Raw genomic sequence first — 22,672 nt, 5'->3', positions numbered from 1 at the left:
TACTGCCTCCTAGCTGTGAGGACGTGTGTGAGTAGCTCTCCTGAGCCTGTGGATGTCTGTCCAGAGCCCAGGGTGTGGCCAGCCCGGGCGGGGAACTTCCCTCAGCAAGGCCCAGGCTTCCAGGCCTACACTGGGAGAAAACTCCCAAACCATTCCTAAAGTGGATACTAATCCCAAAGTTTCCAGTCAGCAGCAGAATGAAGGAAATATTGTTGTTCTGAAGAAAGAAGAAGAGAAGAAAGTGAGTGCAGTGAAGATGCAAGCGGATCCCAAGTCCAGCCAGCAAGGTGCAGAGGTGATGAGCACAGGCCGTGCAGCAGGTGAGCAGCTCCCCTCTCCTGCACACAGACAGAGACGGACATCACTGGAGAAACAAACATTGCAAGAAAACCTGAAACAGCAAGTTGTGGCTTCCAGCATGGCCTGCCAAGGCCGCACCAGATCTGCAGCAATGCCTCTACAGGTAACCAGGAATGCCATGTCTACAAACACTGCAAAGTGTGAACAGGCCTCAGCAGATGCAACTGCAAGTACTAGCAGTAAAGCTGGAAAGGCAAAGCTGCAGGAGACCGGTGAATCCAAACAGCCTGGACCCCTGCCCCGACAGCAGGTGAAGGAGACCACGCGAGCACCTGAGCTGCAGATGGCGGAGGAGATCCCGGCTCTGGTAAGGAGAATGGGGGAGTTAAAGCACCACAAACAACTGCTGCAGATGCAGATAGACTGTGTATATAACCTGAAAACTGCGCACCCCGATAGTAACACCTTGTATGATACCAAGCTGCACTCACTGAGCATAGAGCTGGCACAGGTGGTGAAGGAGATGGACTGTGTCCTGGAGAGGATGGGGCCCCTGGCCGAGTCCTACGGGAACCAGGAACGCTTCTCACAGCAGAGACAGAACAGTGACTCTGGATCCCGCTCCTCTAGAGCAGAATCAGGGTCCGTGTCCCCAGATGAGCCCCGGCGAGTGATACAACTAATACTGAAGCCTGCAAGTTTCTCTTTCCAGAAGGGAGGTGGGCAAGTGCAGCCGCAAGAACCTTCAGCTGTCCCTGAGCAACATCCTGGATATGTGGCACCACAAGTCCCAGCAGAGCCAGCCCAACGGCAGGACAGTGGACATGTATCCATGGGTCAGGGTGATGCGGAGACGCAGGAGAGCTCTGTTACTGGGGCACAGACCGGGGACATTGATATTGTACATGAGGGGTTGGGGGCTGGGGATACTGTACAGTCTGTGTGGGATATAGAGGTGGATGGCGGTCAGGAAGGTGTACAGAATGATGTCTGTAATTTCCCCCCCTTAACACAACCCACATCGGATGAGACTGTCCCCTCTAGTGCAGACGCGCACCCCATTACTCAGGGTAGTGCCCCCCCGTCAAGCCCCTCTAGTGGAGACACTCGCCCCAATACTCAGGGTAGTGAGCCCCGTCAGGATCCTCCCAGAAATGCCTGGAGCCGCGGCGCTCCATCCTTCACCTCCAGTGCAGGCTATACAGGCCAGGCGTTTAAGAGGAGGAACGTGGTGAGGTTTAAACACCGAGGCACCAAAGAAGACCTCCCCGATAGGAGGTTTGTGGTGAGGGAACTCCTGTGCCACCAGATGGGGTTTGCTCCAGAGGACATCCTGGCGGTGATAAATCTACCAGACAGGCAGGGCTATGATGTCAGCTTTAAGCTTATGTCTAGTCTGGACAGGTTCTGGGCAAACTTTGCCAGGGTTAGAGACACCGAGGGCTGGAATAAGTTCATTTTCATTCCCATTTCCAAGCCAGACACTGTTATTGTGAATGTTATTTTCTGGAATGAATCTGTTCCTCCCCAGGACATTGTGGTGTGGCTCCGGAGGCACTGTGACCTCGTGTCCGACCTCACTAAGAACAGGGACGATGATGGTGTCTGGACTGGAGGGTGGAAGGTGCTGGTGAAGCTGCGCCAGCACAATAACATCTCCTTACATCTCCCTAACTCCTTCTTTATCGGTAGAGAGAAGGGCATCTGTTTCTATCCTGGGCAACCTAGAAAGTGCTTCAAGTGTGGCAAGGTCGGTCATGTGGCAAATGTGTGCACAGTGGTCAAGTGCAACCTGTGCGGTGAGCTCGGCCATCTGAGTGCCACGTGTAAGAACGTTAGATGCAATCTCTGCGGACAGATAGGCCACTCACATAAGGATTGCCCAGATGCCTGGCATAACGTATGCAGGGAGCTTCCAGATGAGGAGTTAGTGGAGGTCGCAGACGCTATAGAGGAGGAGGCTTTGATGTCAGGGACCATACTGGCGAGGCACGAGGTACAACAGGGGTCAGGTGAGACAACACCCGAACCTCAGCCTTCAGAGAACACACAGGGCACCATGGAGGTGGTCACTCAGGACCAGTCTCAGGCAGCCGCCTCTGTATCACCTTCTGTATATGAAGAGGCCAAGAGGAACAAAAGGAGGAAAAAAGATAAGTCTTCCCGTAAGTCTGAGGAGGAACATAACCTGGGCCAAAACACCAGGAAAAAAGTCAGTACCGGTGCAGGCGTCATGGTCCTATCAAACAGATATGAGGCGTTATCAGAGTCTGATGGGGATTATGAGGAAGAGCAACAGAGAATAGATAATGAGTGTGAGGCAGACACAGGGGACCCCCCAACAAAGAAGAAGCCCCCTCCTGTAGAAGCCCCTGTAGAGTCAGATATGGAGACCGGTGGTAGGCAGGAAGCCTCTGATCCTGATCTATGATGATGGGAGTCACTTATCTGCTCTTTCTCTGTTGTCTTGTGATGGCTGGGTTTTTTCTAAAAGTTGCTTCGAGCAATGTGAACAGCATCAAAGTAAGAAGGACCAGACACGCGGTATACGATCACCTCAGATACCTGGATGCAGATGTCATCTTTCTGCAGGAGACACGTTTGAACACCTTGGGGCATCTACGTGAGGCTGAGAGTGAATGGCGGTCCGGTCCTTCTTACTGGTCGCTGGCTTTGGAGCCTTATGCCGGGGTGGCCATATTGTTTAACACCAATGACGTGACTGTGCACAGGTTAACGGAGGTAGCTATGGGAAGGTGCCTGGTGCTGGAAGTGACCATCCATGGTAGACGGCTCCGCTTTATTAACATCTACGGCCCACAGACAGTGGCTGAGAGAATCCAGCTGTTTAATGATGTGAAGCAGTATCTTTTTACCTCTATACCTGTGGTAATGGCGGGGGACTTTAATGTCACTTTGTCATCAGGTGACCGGTCCTCGGGCAGAGCGGTGGTCAGAGACTCCAGAGTCTTAAGTAACATAATATCGCAGGCTGGCCTAAGTGATGTCTTCACATGGGGTGGCAGAAAGCCAAACTTCACATATTCTTGTGCTGACAGAAGCAGTAGAATCGACATGGCGTTTGTGAACCCCACAGAGACTGTTAGCGGGATAAGTGAGAAGGTCGTCCCCTACTCTGACCACCTGGCTTTGTTTTTTTGCTTGGGAGCCACTAGACGCTCTGATATTGGTAGAGGGCTATGGAGGCTTAATTCCAGCCTCCTGGATGATGTCTATGTCCAGGATTGTGTCCACTCTCTTTTCCAGGTTCAGCTACAGAGAGTGGACTTTTATAACAACGTGGCCGACTGGTGGGAGGATGTCAAGGTGGAGATCAGATCCCTCTTACAGAGACTGTCAGTTAAAAGAGGGAAGAGTAAGTATAGCCAGTATCTCAGGCTGCGGAAAGAATTGGAGTCACTGTATTCGGCGGGTGGGGATGAAAAACAAAAGATCGACCGACTGAAATCTGAGATAAGGCAGTATCAGTACAGCAGGTACACCTCCCTGGTTCTGGAACGGGATTATGGGACCTTAGGGGCTCCTGATCCCTTTGAGAATTGCAGGGAACGTGTGGCTAATAAATCGGTGGCAGGTCTCACTGACTCCCAGGGTGTTTTGCAGGAATCTCGGGAGGGTATCCTGGGGGTGGTGAGATCTTACTATGCTGACTTATTTCAGAAGAAGGTTTTGGATAAAAAGAAGATGACGCAATTCTTGGAGGCAACTCCAGGCCCTGATACTAATGATGTGGACTTTTCTCCTTTGACAGCAGAATTAACGGTGGAGGAAGTTAAAGTGGCCATTGATCAGTTACATCTGAAGAAGGCACCAGGTCCAGATGGTATAACAGCAGAATTCTATAAGAAGTTCAGAGACCACTTAGCCCTAATCCTCGTGGACGTGTACAAAAATTGTCTAGAAAATCACCTGATGCCTCCGTCCATGAGGGTGTCCTCGCTAATTCTGCTGTCTAAAGGTAAGGAGCCTAGTGACATCAAGAACTGGAGGCCGATTGCCCTCTTGAATGTCGACAGGAAGATTCTGGCAAAAATCCTGTTCTCTAGGTTAGTCTGTTTGTCCCGGGCACTGTTGGCAGGCTGTCAGTTTGGCACAGTAAAAGGGCGGAACATCTCTGGAGCAGTCATCTCGATAAGGGAGATGTTTGAGAGATGTAAAGCTCTGAGGTGTGGGAGATATGTTGTTGGTCTGGACCAGGCTAAAGCCTTTGACAGAGTGGATCACGAGTATCTATGGGCCACTTTGTCAAAGTACGGTATTCCAGGACAATTTGTAGATTGGCTGAAAACTTTATATTGTGAGGCGAAGAGCTTTCCTCTAATCAATGGTTGGCAAGGGGACACTTTTGAAGTAGAGGCAGGGGTGAGACAGGGTTGCCCTTTGAGTCCACTGCTGTATGTGTTTGCCTTGGACCCGTTCCTGAGGTCACTACAGGAGTGTGATTTTCAGGGGGTGCTGGTCCCCCACTGCTTGCCTTTGAAAGTAGTTGCCTATGCGGATGATGTGACTGTGGTGATATCTGAGCCTCGAGAGGTGGAGATGTTGTCTGCAGCCATCAGAAGCTACTCGGAGGCCTCAGGGTCTCTAGTCAACCTTGAGAAGAGTCAAGCTCTCTGGACTTTAAGTACTGATCCAGACTTTGATCTGCCACAGTTTGCAAAGGCCTCCACCTATATTAAAATCCTTGGGGTCAAATTTGGGAGGGAAGATAATGCCAAACTAAATTGGGAAGAAAAGTTGGATTCCGGAAATGCAAAGGTTCAGCGATGGAAGAACTGGAGGCTGACCTATAGAGAAAGGGTTACTATGTTGAAGACTTACCTGGTCCCCGTCTTCTTGTACGTCTCTGTTGTCTTTCCTTTGCCAGAACCTTTCTCGGCTAGGCTCTTTAGCCTGTTCTTCCAACTTTTGTGGGGGAACAGGTTGAACCCAATAAAAAGAGGGATCACCTACCTACAGAGGAGAGAGGGTGGGCTGGATATGTTAAATCCAAGGGTGTTCTTTGACTCCATGTTTCTGAAAGTTAATTTTGGTTGCCTGGACTCAAACAGCAGCTCCCTGTGGGTGAACAGTGTCAGGGACTGGATATTGCCTTTTGCAGAGTCTTGGGTGCGAGGCGGCAGTCTCAAGAGGGGTCGGTTTACTCGTGGCTTCCTCCCCCAGTACCTGGAATATGGTCTAAAGTGTGTGAAGAAATGGGGAATAGACAAGGTGTATCTGGAGACTAAGACCAGGAAGGATCTCTATATAAGGATCTGTAGGGCCTTCTATAACTTGCAGCCAGCACTGAGAGACTGCACAACAGCCACCTTGCAGAAAAGTCTTAGGTTCCTCAACGGACCAAGGCTTCCTGCAAAGTTGTTTGACATTGCCTGGCTGTCATTCCATGGGAAGCTTTTTGTCAGAGGCAATTTAAAGTTCCTGAGTGTTCTAGATCGCATGTGTCCCTTGGGCTGTCAGCAGGAGGAGACTATGGAACATTTTATAACCGAGTGCTGGGGAGGGCGACAGATATGGCAGGAGATAACCAGCAAGCTAAAAATCCCAAGACTGCAGTCTCTGACCTACCCAGACATTGTATATGGTGTGACATCACAGGTAGCTGACATTGACCGGGGGACCATGCATCTGATTATTACCATCGTTAAATACTATCACTGGCATACAAGAACAAGAGTGTCCATCCACAGTGAGCCCTTCAATCATGAGAAAGCCGTAAACCTCATCCTGTCGGAGCTAAGGTGGGTCAGATCTATAGAAGTTAGGAGAAAGGGCGAGAATGAAAAATTATGGAGGAATGTATATTTGGAGTAATTTTTGGTTCATGTGTCCTGAAATTATGTTTATTTATTCATCTTTTCTCCCATTTATTTGCAATGGACTCTTAAGTTAAAGTTATTATAAATTTATTATTTTGATGATATGTATGATTTCAGTTTAATAATTGTTTGTTCATTCTTATTTTGAAATGTACTATTGTATTTTTGCTTGTTTATACTAATAAAAATTGCCTCCTATGTACAAGAATATAACTACTATAATACTGCTCCTATGTACAAGAATATAACTACTATAATACTGCTCCTATGTACAAGAATATAACTACTATAATACTGCTCCTATGTACAAGAATATAACTACTATAATACTGCCTCCTATGTACAAGAATATAACTACTATAATACTGCTCCTATGTACAAGAATATAAGAATATAACTACTATAATACTGCCTCCTATGTACAAGAATATAACTACTATAATACTGCTCCTATGTACAAGAATATAACTACTATAATACTGCTCCTATGTAGTAGTAATACAGGGTCACTATTACATATTCTGCAGGGGTGACTGTCTGTTTCGCGGCCCCACTATAAAGATAGAAGCTCTCTTATTCCTGTTCTTTTCGCGGGGATCAGTCATTTGTAATAAGGAGTTGCAATGTGCGGAAGGGAAAGTGCGCGGCCGGTATCTGTGTTTTGCAGATTGGCAGTTTGCGGACACGGTCATGTGACTGCCTTCTAATTGGAGGGGCCATCACTCCAGTCACGTCCCTCATCCACTGTCCCTGGGTGTAACACTCGGGTCCTTGTTCTCCTCGTCCACGTCCCATGATCCCATTGTCCGCTGTAATGAAGTTATCGCCGGGTAATGTGATGTCTGGAGATTTAACCCTTGTCTATCTGGGGTCGGCTCTTCTGCAGCGATGAAACTTGACCCCTATACTTCATTCTGAAGTTTGTAAACCAAGTTAAGACATAAAACACAGACGTCTCGAAGAAGGACCAAGCCACCATGAGTCACCTCAGGATGTATCTCCTGCTCATCCTCGCTGTCACCTGGAGCCTCAGTAAGTGTCACCTGAGTCCATATATAGCGGATTATGAGTTATCTGTTCTAGCTCCTCGTATCCTCATGGCTCCGGTATTACCTCCTGGATCCCTCTAGGTTCCTTTTACACCCCTTTTACCCTCATGGATCCCTTGGCTGCCCTTTGGATGCTCACGGCTCCTTCGTTGCCCCCTTGGGTCCTCGCAGCTCCTTCGTTGCCCCCTTGGGTCCTCGCGGATCCTTCGTTGCCCACTTGGGTCCTCGCGGCTCCTTCGTTGCCCCCTTGGGTCCTCGCGGCTCCTTCGTTGCCCCCTTGGGTCCTCGCGGCTCCTTCATTGCCCCCTTGGGTCCTCGCGGCTCCTTCGTTGCCCCCTTGGGTCCTCGCGGCTCCTTCGTTGCACCCTTGGGTCCTCGCGGCTCCTTTGTTGCCCCCTTGGTTCCTCGAGGCTCCTTTGTTGCCCCCTTGGGTCCTCGAGGCTCCTTTGTTGCCCCCTTGGGTCTTCGCGGCTCCTTCGTTGCCCCCTTGGGTCCTCGAGGCTCCTTCGTTGCCCCCTTGGTTCCTTGAGGATCCTTTGTTGCCCCCTTGGGTCCTCGAGGCTCCTTCGTTGCCCCCTTGGGTCCTCGTGGCTCTTTGGTTGCCCCCTTGGGTCCTCGCGGCTCCTTCGTTGCCCCCTTGGGTCCTCGAGGCTCCTTCGTTGCCCCCTTGGGTCCTCGCGGCTCTTTGGTTGCCCCTTGGGCCAGCATGGGCCCTTTGGTCGTTCCTTTGTAAGGAATTTAACATTGTTCACCCTGATCAGAATGTGTTATGGAGGGAATGCTAGAATTGCAGTTAAAACTGACACAGGCAGACACAGAAAGCAGGAAGAGGCAGCCTCCTGTCTGCCCATACTAGGGACTAGGACCACCTTGTTTTGGGACTGGCGAGGGTCCATTCTTAGACCCCACCAGTCATAATACTGTGTATGTCAGGGTCTGGGGAAAGCTAGATGACTACCACTATGGGCAGATGAAGAGCCCGTCTGTATATAAGACCATTGTCTGAGGGTTTGTTACAGTGTATCCAGTCCAGACAATACTCTGTACACATCAGCAGTAAAATCTCTCCTGTCCTGGCCATTTGTTACTGGATACAGCTGTAACAAACCATCAGCTGTGAGAAGTCTCCGGTGAAAATACTGTAATAAATATGAGCCATGGTCTGTCAGAAAGATGCAGAACTTTTCATGTTTCAAACAGCTTAAGGGCTTTTAGTATAGCGCCCCCTGCAGGCAGGTGACTGGTAATAAATCCACACGGGCAGCAGCAGTGCACAATGGAGTCCACAGAAGACAGCATTCTGTATCCTGACCACAAGATGGCGTCTCACCACTAGATGTATCTGTACAACATGTGGTCAGTATTATCATGAAGACAGCCTGACTTCTACTGCCACCTGCTGGTAAAGGGCCATCTATTCAGGTTACCTGTAACAGGTCCCATGTCTCTGAATGGAATGTGTTTCCTCCACAGGTGGGGGCGCTGTTCCTTCCATCTGGGGCTGCGACAGCTTCATGGGATACTGTCGCTTGGCCTGTTTTGCCCGGGAATCTTCTGTCGGCCAAAAAGAATGTGCAGAGGGATTTCTGTAAGTGACCCCCATTAGAGTGCCAGCCATAGTGCCCCCAAAATAGTGCCAGTCATGGTGCCCCCAAAATAGTGCCAGCCATAGTACCCCTATAAGCATAATGATATAACCGTACTGATCTCATGGATGTAATACAGTGCCCCCATAAGTGTAACCGTACTAATCTCATGGATGTAATACAGTGCCCCCATAAGTGTAACCGTACTGATCTCATGGATGTAATACAGTGCCCCCATAAGTGTAACCGTACTGATCTCATGGATGTAATACAGTGCCCCCATAAGTGTAACCATACTGATCTCATGGCTGTAATACAGTGCCCCCATAAGTGTAACCGTACTAATCTCATGGATGTAATACAGTGCCCCCATAAGTGTAACTATACTGATCTCATGGATGTAATACAGTGCCCCCATAAGTGTAACCGTACTGATCTCATGGATGTAATACAGTGCCCCCATAAGTGTAACCGTACTGATCTCATGGATGTAATACAGTGCCCCCATAAGTGTAACCGTACTGATCTCATGGATGTAATACAATGCCCCCATAAGTGTAACCGTACTGATCTCATGGATGTAATACAGTGCCCCCATAAGTGTAACCGTACTGATCTCATGGATGTAATACAGTGCCCCCATAAGTGTAACCGTACTGATCTCATGGATGTAATACAGTGCCCCCATAAGTGTAACCGTACTGATCTCATGGATGTAATACAGTGCCCCCATAAGTGTAACCGTACTGATCTCATGGATGTAATACAATGCCCCCATAAGTGTAACCGTACTAATCTCATGGATGTAATACAGTGCCCCCATAAGTGTAACTGTACTGATCTCATGGATGTAATACAGTGCCCCCATAAGTGTAACCGTACTAATCTCATGGATGTAATACAGTGCCCCCATAAGTGTAACTGTACTGATCTCATAGATGTAATACAGTGCCCCCATAAGTGTAACCGTACTGATCTCATGGATGTAATACAGTGCCCCCATAAGTGTAACCGTACTGATCTCATGGATGTAATACAGTGCCCCCATAAGTGTAACCGTACTGATCTCATAGATGTAATACAGTGCCCCCATAAGTGTAACCGTACTGATCTCATAGATGTAATACAGTGCCCCCATAAGTGTAACCGTACTGATCTCATAGATGTAATACAGTGCCCCCATAAGTGTAACCGTACTGATCTCATGGATGTAATACAGTGCCCCCATAAGTGTAACCGTACTGATCTCATAGATGTAATACAGTGCCCCCATAAGTGTAACCGTACTGATCTCATGGATGTAATACAGTGCCCCCATAAGTGTAACCGTACTGATCTCATGAATGTAATACAGTGCCCCCATAAGTGTAACCGAACTGATCTCATGGATGTAATACAGTGCCCCCATAAGTGTAACTGTACTGATCTCATGGATGTAATACAGTGCCCCCATAAGTGTAACCGTACTGATCTCATGGATGTAATACAGTGCCCCCATAAGTGTAACCGTACTGATCTCATGGATGTAATACAGTGCCCCCATAAGTGTAACCCTGTATTCGGACGCACTGCCTTATATACAGAAATCTATCCTGATGGCTGTTTCCCCGTCACGTTCTTTTCCCACAGATGTTGTGTCCAAAATGTTCTTGGAAACTTGTGGTGAGAAACGACGGAGGAAAAAGGAAGATAAAAAATGTCTCCGACCGGAACCAAGAAAACGTCTACAGCAAAAGTGACCAAAACACAATATGTAATAAATAATAATACTACAACTCTTATCATCTCCTTATTACTAGTGATGAGCGGCACAGGCAATATTCGAATTTAAGAAATTTTGCGAATTTTTGGCCGAATATTCGCCATAAATTTGCAAATTCAAGAATTCGTGATCTTCAGTCATTATTTTCTTGATTGCAAAAATTGGCAATGTAATATATTCTCGATAAAAATTTGCAATTAGAGTATTCGCGATCAACACTATTCACGAATATATAGCACTATATTCTAAATATTCACGAATTCTAGAAGTGGCGATATTTGCGATTCGAATATTCGTGATCAACACCACGTATTACACTGGTTAGCACTGAGAAAGGGCTGCAGAATGATGGGTGAAGTAATACAAATCCACCACTAGATGGAGCCAAAATACAGTTTGAGCTTATATTCATAGAACAATGGTAACCAATTACATAGCAACTAGTGATGAGCGAGCACCAAAGTGTTCGTGTGTTCGGTCCGAACACATCGCGATATTCGTGCGCTCGTCCGAGCACCCGAGTATAATGGAAGTCAATGTGAGGCGACCATGCACCCCCTGCTCGGATGACGGGAGGGTGCCTGGTTCATAGGAAAAGGTCTGAAAGTGATGGAAACACCTCTGAAATCGATCAGGAACAGCAGGGGGACCAGGTCTGGAAGCATCTTGGACACCAATGTCGCTGCTGGGAACCATGTTGTCCGAGTTGGACGCCACTTTTACAGACTGGCAAAAAAAAGCCCAAAAAAAACCACATTTTTTTAGAGGAAAAATTGTCAGGAAACATTCTTTCCTGTAGATTCAATTGTATATACAGTGTAAGTGCTGCCACAAATTACAAGGAAGAAGAGATACAACCTATATATGACATCAAGGAGGGCCTCATTCACATGGTGGTACAATTGTTCAGGTAGTGGGACTCCTACACTCATAAAGCCTATGCACTAAGGGAAAGGCTGCCAAAAATTACAAGGAACCGGCACTACAATACACCCTTTATTACACATAAAGGAGGGCATCATAGACACCCTTGAAAAATTATCATTGATGGCCTGCTGGTGGCCCTCAAAAACATTAGGGGCAAGGGCCTGCTGATCTAAACACCTAAGAAGTTAATTGACCCGGTCGGCACAGGCCACCAAGAAAGAATGACCAATTTCTAATCGTAATGTTCCTTTGGGTTCCATAGAGAACGTCACATAGCAGAGTTAGCGCAGGGAATGGCGGTCAGCATTTGTTGCCTCCTTACATTATGGAACTGTACCACAATTACAAGCTGCTATCAGACCATCTTGGAATTCTATTGTAAACCCCAAAAAAAGATCTAGGGAAAGTGGCACATACAATGAAAAAAAGGAATACAATTGTAATTCCTCCAGGCCCCAAATGTGAAAGGGTCTAATATCTTCTGAAAAGGCATCTGCAAAGGAGAGAGGAGAAAATGGAGTCAAGCCTGACATATTTTAAAAAAAAAAAAAACATTGACATTTTTACCCCTAGGCCACTATATAAAAACCAGAATCCTGTAAAAAAACACATGCGTGAAAGATTCACCACTGAAGGAAACCAAATTATGTTTCTATGTATCTGAAACATAGAAAATAATATACCATGTCAGCTGACCCCCCAAAAAATTGGAGGTGAGGGCCTACAGCTGAGCAGACCGTATGAAACATTGGAGTGAGGGCCTACAGCTGAGCATACCGTATAAAACATTGGAGGTGAGAGTCTACAGCTGAGCATACCGTATGAAACATTGGAGTGAGAGTCTACAGCTGAGCAGACCGTATGAAACATTGGAGTGAGGGCCTACAGCTGAGCAGACCGTATGAAACATTGGAATGAGGGCCTACAGCTGAGCAGACCGTATGAAACATTGTAGTGAGGGCCTACAGCTGACCAGACCGTATGAAACATTGGAGGTGAGAGTCTACAGCTGAGCAGACCGTATGAAACATTGGAGGTGAGGGCCTACAGGTGAGCAGACGTATGAAACATTGGAGTGAGGGCCTACAGCTGAGCAGACCGTATGAAACATTGGAGTGAGGGCCTACAGCTGAGCAGACCGTATGAAACATTGGAGTGAGGGCCTACAGCTGAGCAGACGTATGAAACATTGGAGGTGAGGGCCTACAGGTGAGCAGACCGTATGAAACATTGGAGTGAGGGCCTACAGCTGAGCAGACCATATGAAACATTGTAGTGAGGGCCTACAGCTGAGCAGACGTATGAAACATTGGAGTGAGGGCCTACAGGTGAGCAGACCGTATGAAACATTGGAGGTGAGGGCCTACAGCTGAGCAGACCATATGAAACATTGGAGTGAGGGCCTACAGGTGAGCAGACCGTATGAAACATTGGAGGTGAGGGCCTACAGCTGAGCAGACCATATGAAACATTGGAGTGAGGGCCTACAGCTGAGCAGACGTATGAAACATTGGAGTGAGGGCCTACAGCTGAGCATACCATATGAAACATTGGAGTGAGGGCCTACAGCTGAGCAGACCGTATGAAACATTGGAGTGAGGGCCTACAGGTAAGCAGACCATATGAAACATTGGAGTGAGGGCCTACAGCTGAGCATACCGTATGAAACATTGGAGGTGAGGGCCTACAGCTGAGCAGACGTATGAAACATTGGAGTGAGGGCCTACAGCTGAGCAGACCGTATGAAACATTGGAGTGAGGGCCTACAGCTGAGCAGACCGTATGAAACATTGGAGTGAGGGCCTACAGGTAAGCAGACCATATGAAACATTGGAGTGAGGGCCTACAGCTGAGCATACCGTATGAAACATTGGAGGTGAGGGCCTACAGCTGAGCAGACGTATGAAACATTGGAGTGAGGGCCTACAGCTGAGCAGACCGTATGAAACATTGGAGTGAGGGCCTACAGCTGAGCAGACGTATGAAACATTGGAGTGAGGGCCTACAGCTGAGCAGACGTATGAAACATTGGAGGTGAGGGCCTACAGGTGAGCAGACCGTATGAAACATTGGAGGTGAGGGCCTACAGCTGAGCAGACCATATGAAACATTGGAGTGAGGGCCTACAGCTGAGCAGACGTATGAAACATTGGAGTGAGGGCCTACAGCTGAGCATACCGTATGAAACATTGGAGGTGAGGGCCTACAGCTGAGCAGACGTATGAAACATTGGAGTGAGGGCCTACAGCTGAGCAGACCGTATGAAACATTGGAGTGAGGGCCTACAGCTGAACAGACCGTATGAAACATTGGAGTGAGGGCCTACAGGTGAGAACACCATATGAAACATTGGAGGTGAGGGCCTACAGCTAAGCAGACGTATGAAACATTGTACTGAGGGCCTACAGCTGAGCAGACCGTATGAAACATTGGAGTGAGGGCCTACAGCTGAGCAGACCGTATGAAACATTGGAGTGAGGGCCTACAGCTGAGCAGACGTATGAAACATTGGAGGTGAGGGCCTACAGCTGAGCAGATCGTATGAAACATTGGAGTGAGGGCCTACAGCTGAGCAGACCGTATGAAACATTGTACTGAGGGCCTACAGCTGAGCAGACCGTATGAAACATTGGAGTGAGATCTTACAGGTGAGCAGGCCGTATGAAACATTGTAGTGAGGGCCTACAGCTGAGCAGACCGTATGAAACATTGGAGTGAGGGCCTACAGCTGAGCACACCGTATGAAACATTGGAGTGAGGGCTTACAGCTAAGCAGACGTATGAAACATTGGAGGTGAGAGCCTACAGCTGAGCAGATCGTATGAAACATTGGAGTGAGGGCCTACAGGTGAGCAGGCCGTATGAAACATTGTACTGAGGGCCTACAGATGAGCAGACCGTATGAAACATTGGAGGTGAGGGCCTACAGGTGAGCAGACCATATGAAACATTGGAGTGAAGGCCTACAGCTGATCATACCGTATGAAACATTGGAGTGAGGGCCTACAGCTGAGCAGACGTATGAAACATTGGAGTGAGGGCCTACAGCTGAGCAGACGTATGAAACATTGGAGTGAGGGCCTACAGCTGAGCAGACCGTATGAAACATTGGAGTCAGGGCCTACAGCTGAGCAGACCATATGAAACAGCTGAGCAGACCTACAGGTGAGCAGACCGTCTGAAACATTTGGAGTGAGGGCCTACAGCTGAGCATACCGTATGAAACATTGTAGTGAGAGTCTACAGCTGAGCAGACCGTATGAAACATTGGAGGTGAGGGCCTACAGGTGAGCATACCGTATGAAACATTAGAGTGAGGGCCTACAGCTGAGCAGACCGTATGAAACATTGGAGTGAGGGCCTACAGCTGAGCAGACCGTATGAAACATTGGAGTGAGGGCCTACAGCCGACCAGACCGTATGAAACATTGGAGGTGAGGGCCTACAGCTGAGCAGACCGTATGAAACATTGGAGTGAGGGCCTACAGATGAGCATACCGTATGAAACATTGTAGAGAGAGCCTACAGCTGAGCATACCGTATGAAACATTGGAGGTGAGGGCCTACAGGTGAGCAGACCATATGAAACATTGGAGTGAAGGCCTACAGCTGATCATACCGTATGAAACATTGGAGTGAGGGCTTACAGGGGAGCAGACCATATGAAAAATTGGAGTGAGGGCCTACAGCTGAGCAGACCGTATGAAACATTGGAGTCAAGGCCTACAGCTGAGCAGACCATATGAAACATTAGAGTGAGGGCCTACAGCTGAGCAGACCGCATGAAACATTGGAGGTGAGGGCCTACAGGTGAGCGAACCCCATAAAACATTGGAGGTGAGGGCCTACAGCTGAGCAGACGTATGAAACATTGGAGAGCCTACAGCTGAGCAGACCGTATGAAACATTGGAGGTGAGGGCCTACAGGTGAGCAGACCGTCTGAAACATTTGGAGTGAGGGCCTACAGCTGAGCATACGTATGAAACATTGGAGGTGAGGGCCTACAGCTGAGCATACCGTATGAAACATTGGAGGTGAGGGCCTACAGCTGAGCATACCGTATGAAACATTGGAGTGAGAGTCTACAGCTGAGCAGACCGTATGAAACATTGGATGTGAGGGCCTACAGCTGACCAGACCTTATGAAACATTGTAGTGAGGGCCTACAGCTGAGCAGACCGTATGAAACATTGGAGTGAGGGCCTACAGCTGAGCAGACCGTATGAAACATTGGAGTGAGGGCCTACAGCTGAGCATACCGTATGAAACATTGGAGTGAGGGCCTACAGCTAAGCAGACGTATGAAACATTGGAGGTGAAGGCCTACAGCTGAGCAGACCGTATGAAACATTGTAGTGAGAGCCTACAGATGAGCAGACCGTATGAAACATTGGAGTGAGGGCCTACATCTGAGCAGACGTATGAAACATTGGAGGTGAGGGCCTACAGATGAGCAGACCGTATGAAACATTGGAGTGAGGGCCTACATCTGAGCATACCGTATGAAACATTGGAGGTGAGGGCTTACAGGTGAGCAGACCGTATAAAACATTGGAGGTGAGGGCTTACAGGTGAGCAGACCGTATGAAACATTGGAGGTGAGGGCCTACAGGTGAGCAGACAGTATGAAACATTGGAGTGAGTGAGGGCCTACATCTGAGCAGACGTATGAAACATTGGAGTGAGGGCCTACACTGAGCACACCGTATGAAACATTGTAGTGAGGGCCTACAGATGAGCAGACCGTATGAAACATTGGAGTGAGGGCCTACATCTGAGCAGACGTATGAAACATTGGAGGTGAGGGCCTACAGATGAGCAGACCGTATGAAACATTGGAGTCAGGGCCTACAGCTGAGCATACCGTATGAAACATTGGAGTCAGGGCCTACAGCTGAGCAGACCATATGAAACATTGGAGCTGAGGGCCTACAGGTGAGCGAACCCCATAAAACATTGGAGGTGAGGGCCTACAGCTGAGCAGACGTATGAAACCTTGGAGAGCCTACAGCTGAGCAGACCGTATGAAACATTGGAGTGAGAGTCTACAGCTGAGCAGACCATATGAAACATTGGAGTGAGAGCCTACAGCTGAGCATACCGTATGAAACATTGGAGTGAGGGCCTACAGCTGAGCATACCATATGAAACATTGGAGTGAGGGCCTACAGCTGAGCAGACCGTATGAAACATTGGAGTGAGGGCCTACAGGTAAGCAGACCATATGAAACATTGGAGTGAGGGCCTACAGCTGAGCAGACCGTATGAAACATTGGAGGTGAGGGCCTACAGCTGAGCAGACGTATGAAACATTGGAGTGAGGGCCTACAGCCGACCAGACCGTATGAAACATTGGAGGTGAGGGCCTACAGGTGAGCAGACCGTATGAAACATTGGAGTGAGGGCCTACAGCTGAGCATACCGTATGAAACATTGGAGGTGAGGGCCTACAGGTGAGCAGACCGTATGAAACATTGGAGTGAGGGCCTACAGCTGAGCATACCGTATGAAACATTGGAGGTGAGGGCCTACAGGTGAGCAGACCGTATGAAACATTGGAGTGAGGGCCTACAGCTGAGCATACCATATGAAACATTGGAGTGAGGGCCTACAGCTGAGCAGACCGTATGAAACATTGGAGTGAGGGCCTACAGCTGAGCATACCGTATGAAACATTGTAGTGAGAGCCTACAGCTGAGCAGAACGTATGACACATTGGAGTGAGGGCCTACATCTGAGCAGACGTATGAAACATTGGAGGTGAGGGCCTACAGCTGAGCAGACCGTATAAAACATTGAAGTCAGGGCCTACAGGGGAGCAGACCATATGAAACATTGGAGTCAGGGCCTACAGCTGAGCGGACTGTATGAAACATTGGAGTCAGGGCCTACAGCTGAGCAGACGTATGAAACATTGGAGAGCCCACAGCTGAGCAGACCGTATGAAACATTGGAGGTGAGGGCCTACAGGTGAGCGTACCGTATGAAACATTGGAGTGAGGGCCTACAGCTGAGCAGACCGTATGAAACATTGGAGTGAGGGCCTACTGCTGAGCAGACCGTATGAAACATTGGATGTGAGGGCCTACAGCTGACCAGACCTTATGAAACATTGTAGTGAGGGCCTACAGCTGAGCAGACCGTATGAAACATTGGAGTGAGGGCCTACAGCTGAGCAGACCGTATGAAACATTGGAGTGAGGGCCTACAGCTGAGCATACCGTATGAAACATTGGAGTGAGGGCCTACAGCTAAGCAGACGTATGAAACATTGGAGGTGAAGGCCTACAGCTGAGCAGACCGTATGAAACATTGTAGTGAGAGCCTACAGATGAGCAGACCGTATGAAACATTGGAGTGAGGGCCTACATCTGAGCAGACGTATGAAACATTGGAGGTGAGGGCCTACAGATGAGCAGACCGTATGAAACATTGGAGTGAGGGCCTACATCTGAGCATACCGTATGAAACATTGGAGGTGAGGGCTTACAGGTGAGCAGACCGTATAAAACATTGGAGGTGAGGGCTTACAGGTGAGCAGACCGTATGAAACATTGGAGGTGAGGGCCTACAGGTGAGCAGACAGTATGAAACATTGGAGTGAGTGAGGGCCTACATCTGAGCAGACGTATGAAACATTGGAGTGAGGGCCTACACTGAGCACACCGTATGAAACATTGTAGTGAGGGCCTACAGATGAGCAGACCGTATGAAACATTGGAGTGAGGGCCTACATCTGAGCAGACGTATGAAACATTGGAGGTGAGGGCCTACAGATGAGCAGACCGTATGAAACATTGGAGTCAGGGCCTACAGCTGAGCATACCGTATGAAACATTGGAGTCAGGGCCTACAGCTGAGCAGACCATATGAAACATTGGAGCTGAGGGCCTACAGGTGAGCGAACCCCATAAAACATTGGAGGTGAGGGCCTACAGCTGAGCAGACGTATGAAACCTTGGAGAGCCTACAGCTGAGCAGACCGTATGAAACATTGGAGTGAGAGTCTACAGCTGAGCAGACCATATGAAACATTGGAGTGAGAGCCTACAGCTGAGCATACCGTATGAAACATTGGAGTGAGGGCCTACAGCTGAGCATACCATATGAAACATTGGAGTGAGGGCCTACAGCTGAGCAGACCGTATGAAACATTGGAGTGAGGGCCTACAGGTAAGCAGACCATATGAAACATTGGAGTGAGGGCCTACAGCTGAGCAGACCGTATGAAACATTGGAGGTGAGGGCCTACAGCTGAGCAGACGTATGAAACATTGGAGTGAGGGCCTACAGCCGACCAGACCGTATGAAACATTGGAGGTGAGGGCCTACAGGTGAGCAGACCGTATGAAACATTGGAGTGAGGGCCTACAGCTGAGCATACCGTATGAAACATTGGAGGTGAGGGCCTACAGGTGAGCAGACCGTATGAAACATTGGAGTGAGGGCCTACAGCTGAGCATACCGTATGAAACATTGGAGGTGAGGGCCTACAGGTGAGCAGACCGTATGAAACATTGGAGTGAGGGCCTACAGCTGAGCATACCATATGAAACATTGGAGTGAGGGCCTACAGCTGAGCAGACCGTATGAAACATTGGAGTGAGGGCCTACAGCTGAGCATACCGTATGAAACATTGTAGTGAGAGCCTACAGCTGAGCAGAACGTATGACACATTGGAGTGAGGGCCTACATCTGAGCAGACGTATGAAACATTGGAGGTGAGGGCCTACAGCTGAGCAGACCGTATAAAACATTGAAGTCAGGGCCTACAGGGGAGCAGACCATATGAAACATTGGAGTCAGGGCCTACAGCTGAGCGGACTGTATGAAACATTGGAGTCAGGGCCTACAGCTGAGCAGACGTATGAAACATTGGAGAGCCCACAGCTGAGCAGACCGTATGAAACATTGGAGGTGAGGGCCTACAGGTGAGCGTACCGTATGAAACATTGGAGTGAGGGCCTACAGCTGAGCAGACCGTATGAAACATTGGAGTGAGGGCCTACTGCTGAGCAGACCGTATGAAATATTGGAGGTGAGGGCCTACAGGTGAGCAGACCGTATGAAACATTGGAGTGGGATCTTACAGGTGAGCAGACCGTATGAAACATTGAAGGTGAGGGCCTACAGCTGAGCAGACCGTATGAAACATTGGAGTGAGGGCCTACAGGTGAGCAGACCGTATGAAACATTGGAGTGAGGGCCTACAGCTGAGCAGACGTATGAAACATTGGAGTGAGGGCCTACAGCTGAGCATACCGTATGAAACATTGAAGGTGAGGGCCTACAGCTGAGCAGACCGTATGAAACATTGGAGTGAGGGCCTACAGGTGAGCAGACCGTATGAAACATTGGAGTGAGGGCCTACAGCTGAGCAGACCGTATGAAACATTGGAGTGGGGGCCTACAGCTGAGCAGACCGTATGAAACATTGGAGTGAGCCTACAGCTGAGCAGACCGTATGAAACATTGGAGGTGAGGGCCTATAGGTGAGCGAACCCCATAAAACATTGAAGGTGAGGGCCTACAGCTGAGCAGACCGTATGAAACATTGGAGTGAGATCTTACATGTGAGCAGACCGTACTAAACATTGGAGTGAGGGCCTACATGTGAGCAGACCGTATGAAACATTGTACTGAGGGCCTACAGCTGAGCAGACCGTATTAAACATTGGAGTGAGGGCCTACAGCTGAGCAGACCGTATGAAACATTGGAGTGAGGGCCTACATGTGAGCAGACCGTATGAAACATTGTACTGAGGGCCTACAGCTGAGCAGACCGTATTAAACATTGTACTGAGGGCCTACAGCTGAGCAGACCGTATGAAACATTGTACTGAGGGCCTACAGCTGAGCAGACCGTATGAAACATTGTACTGAGGGCCTACAGCTGAGCAGACCGTATGAAACATTGGAGTGAGATCTTACATGTGAGCAGACCGTATGAAACATTGTACTGAGGGCCTACAGCTGAGCAGACCGTATTAAACATTGGAGTGAGGGCCTACAGCTGAGCAGACCGTATTAAACATTGGAGTGAGGGCCTACATGTGAGCAGACCGTATGAAACATTGTACTGAGGGCCTACAGCTGAGCAGACCGTATTAAACATTGGAGTGAGGGCCTACAGCTGAGCAGACCGTATGAAACATTGGAGTGAGGGCCTACAGCTGAGCAGACCGTATGAAACATTGTACTGAGGGCCTACAGCTGAGCAGACCGTATGAAACATTGTACTGAGGGCCTACAGCTGAGCAGACCGTATGAAACATTGGAGTGAGGGCCTACAGCAGAGCAGACCGTATGAAACATTGGAGTGAGGGCCTACAGCTGAGCAGACCGTATGAAACATTGGAGTGAGATCTTACATGTGAGCAGACCGTATGAAACATTGGAGTGAGGGCCTACAGCTGAGCAGACAGTATGAAACATTGGAGGTGAGGGCCTACAGGTGAGCAGACCGTATGAAACATTGGAGTGAGGGCCTACAGCTGAGCATACCGTATGAAACATTGTACTGAGGGCCTACAGCTGAGCAGACCGTATGAAACATTGTACTGAGGGCCTACAGCTGAGCAGACCGTATGAAACATTGTACTGAGGGCCTACAGCTGAGCAGACGTATGAAACATTAGAGGTGAGGGCCTACAGGTGAGCAGACCGTATGAAACATTAGAGGTGAGGGCCTACAGCTGAGCAGACCGTATGAAACATTGTACTGAGGGCCTACAGCTGAGCAGACCGTATGAAACATTGGAGTGAGAGCCTACAGCTGAGCAGACCGTATGAAACATTGGAGTGGGGGCCTACAGCTGAGCAGACCGTATGAAACATTGGAGTGAGCCTACAGCTGAGCAGACCGTATGAAACATTGGAGTGAGATCTTACATGTGAGCAGACCGTATGAAACATTGGAGTGAGGGCCTACAGCTGAGCAGACCGTATGAAACATTGGAGTGAGGGCCTACAGCTGAGCAGACCGTATGAAACATTGTACTGAGGGCCTACAGCAGAGCAGACCGTATGAAACATTGTACTGAGGGCCTACAGCTGAGCAGACCGTATTAAACATTGGAGTGAGGGCCTACATGTGAGCAGACCGTATGAAACATTGTACTGAGGGCCTACAGCTGAGCAGACCGTATTAAACATTGGAGTGAGGGCCTACAGCTGAGCAGACCGTATGAAACATTGGAGTGAGGGCCTACATGTGAGCAGACCGTATGAAACATTGTACTGAGGGCCTACAGCTGAGCAGACCATATGAAACATTGGAGTGAGGGCCTACAGCTGAGCAGACCGTATGAAACATTGGAGTGAGGGCCTACAGCTGAGCAGACCGTATGAAACATTGTACTGAGGGCCTACAGCTGAGCAGACCGTATGAAACATTGTACTGAGGGCCTACAGCTGAGCAGACCGTATGAAACATTGGAGTGAGATCTTACATGTGAGCAGACCGTATGAAACATTGTACTGAGGGCCTACAGCTGAGCAGACCGTATTAAACATTGGAGTGAGGGCCTACAGCTGAGCAGACCGTATGAAACATTGTACTGAGGGCCTACAGCTGAGCAGACCGTATGAAACATTGTACTGAGGGCCTACAGCTGAGCAGACCGTATTAAACATTGGAGTGAGGGCCTACAGCTGAGCAGACCGTATGAAACATTGGAGTGAGGGCCTACAGCTGAGCAGACCGTATGAAACATTGTACTGAGGGACTACAGCTGAGCAGACCGTATGAAACATTGTACTGAGGGCCTACAGCTGAGCAGACCGTATGAAACATTGGAGTGAGGGCCTACAGCTGAGCAGACCGTATGAAACATTGGAGTGAGATCTTACATGTGAGCAGACCGTATGAAACATTGGAGTGAGGGCCTACAGCTGAGCAGACCGTATGAAACATTGGAGTGAGAGCCTACAGCTGAGCAGACCGTATGAAACATTGTACTGAGGGCCTACAGCTGAGCAGACCGTATGAAACATTGTACTGAGGGCCTACAGCTGAGCAGACCGTATGAAACATTGTACTGAGGGCCTACAGCTGAGCAGACGTATGAAACATTAGAGGTGAGGGCCTACAGGTGAGCAGACCGTATGAAACATTAGAGGTGAGGGCCTACAGGTGAGCAGACCGTATGAAACATTGTAGTGAGGGCCTACAGCTGAGCAGACCGTATGAAACATTGTACTGAGG

Source organism: Bufo bufo, chromosome 3, assembly GCF_905171765.1.
Source record: "Bufo bufo chromosome 3, aBufBuf1.1, whole genome shotgun sequence".
Lineage (NCBI taxonomy): Eukaryota > Metazoa > Chordata > Amphibia > Anura > Bufonidae > Bufo > Bufo bufo.
This window is presented reverse-complemented; position numbering follows the sequence as displayed.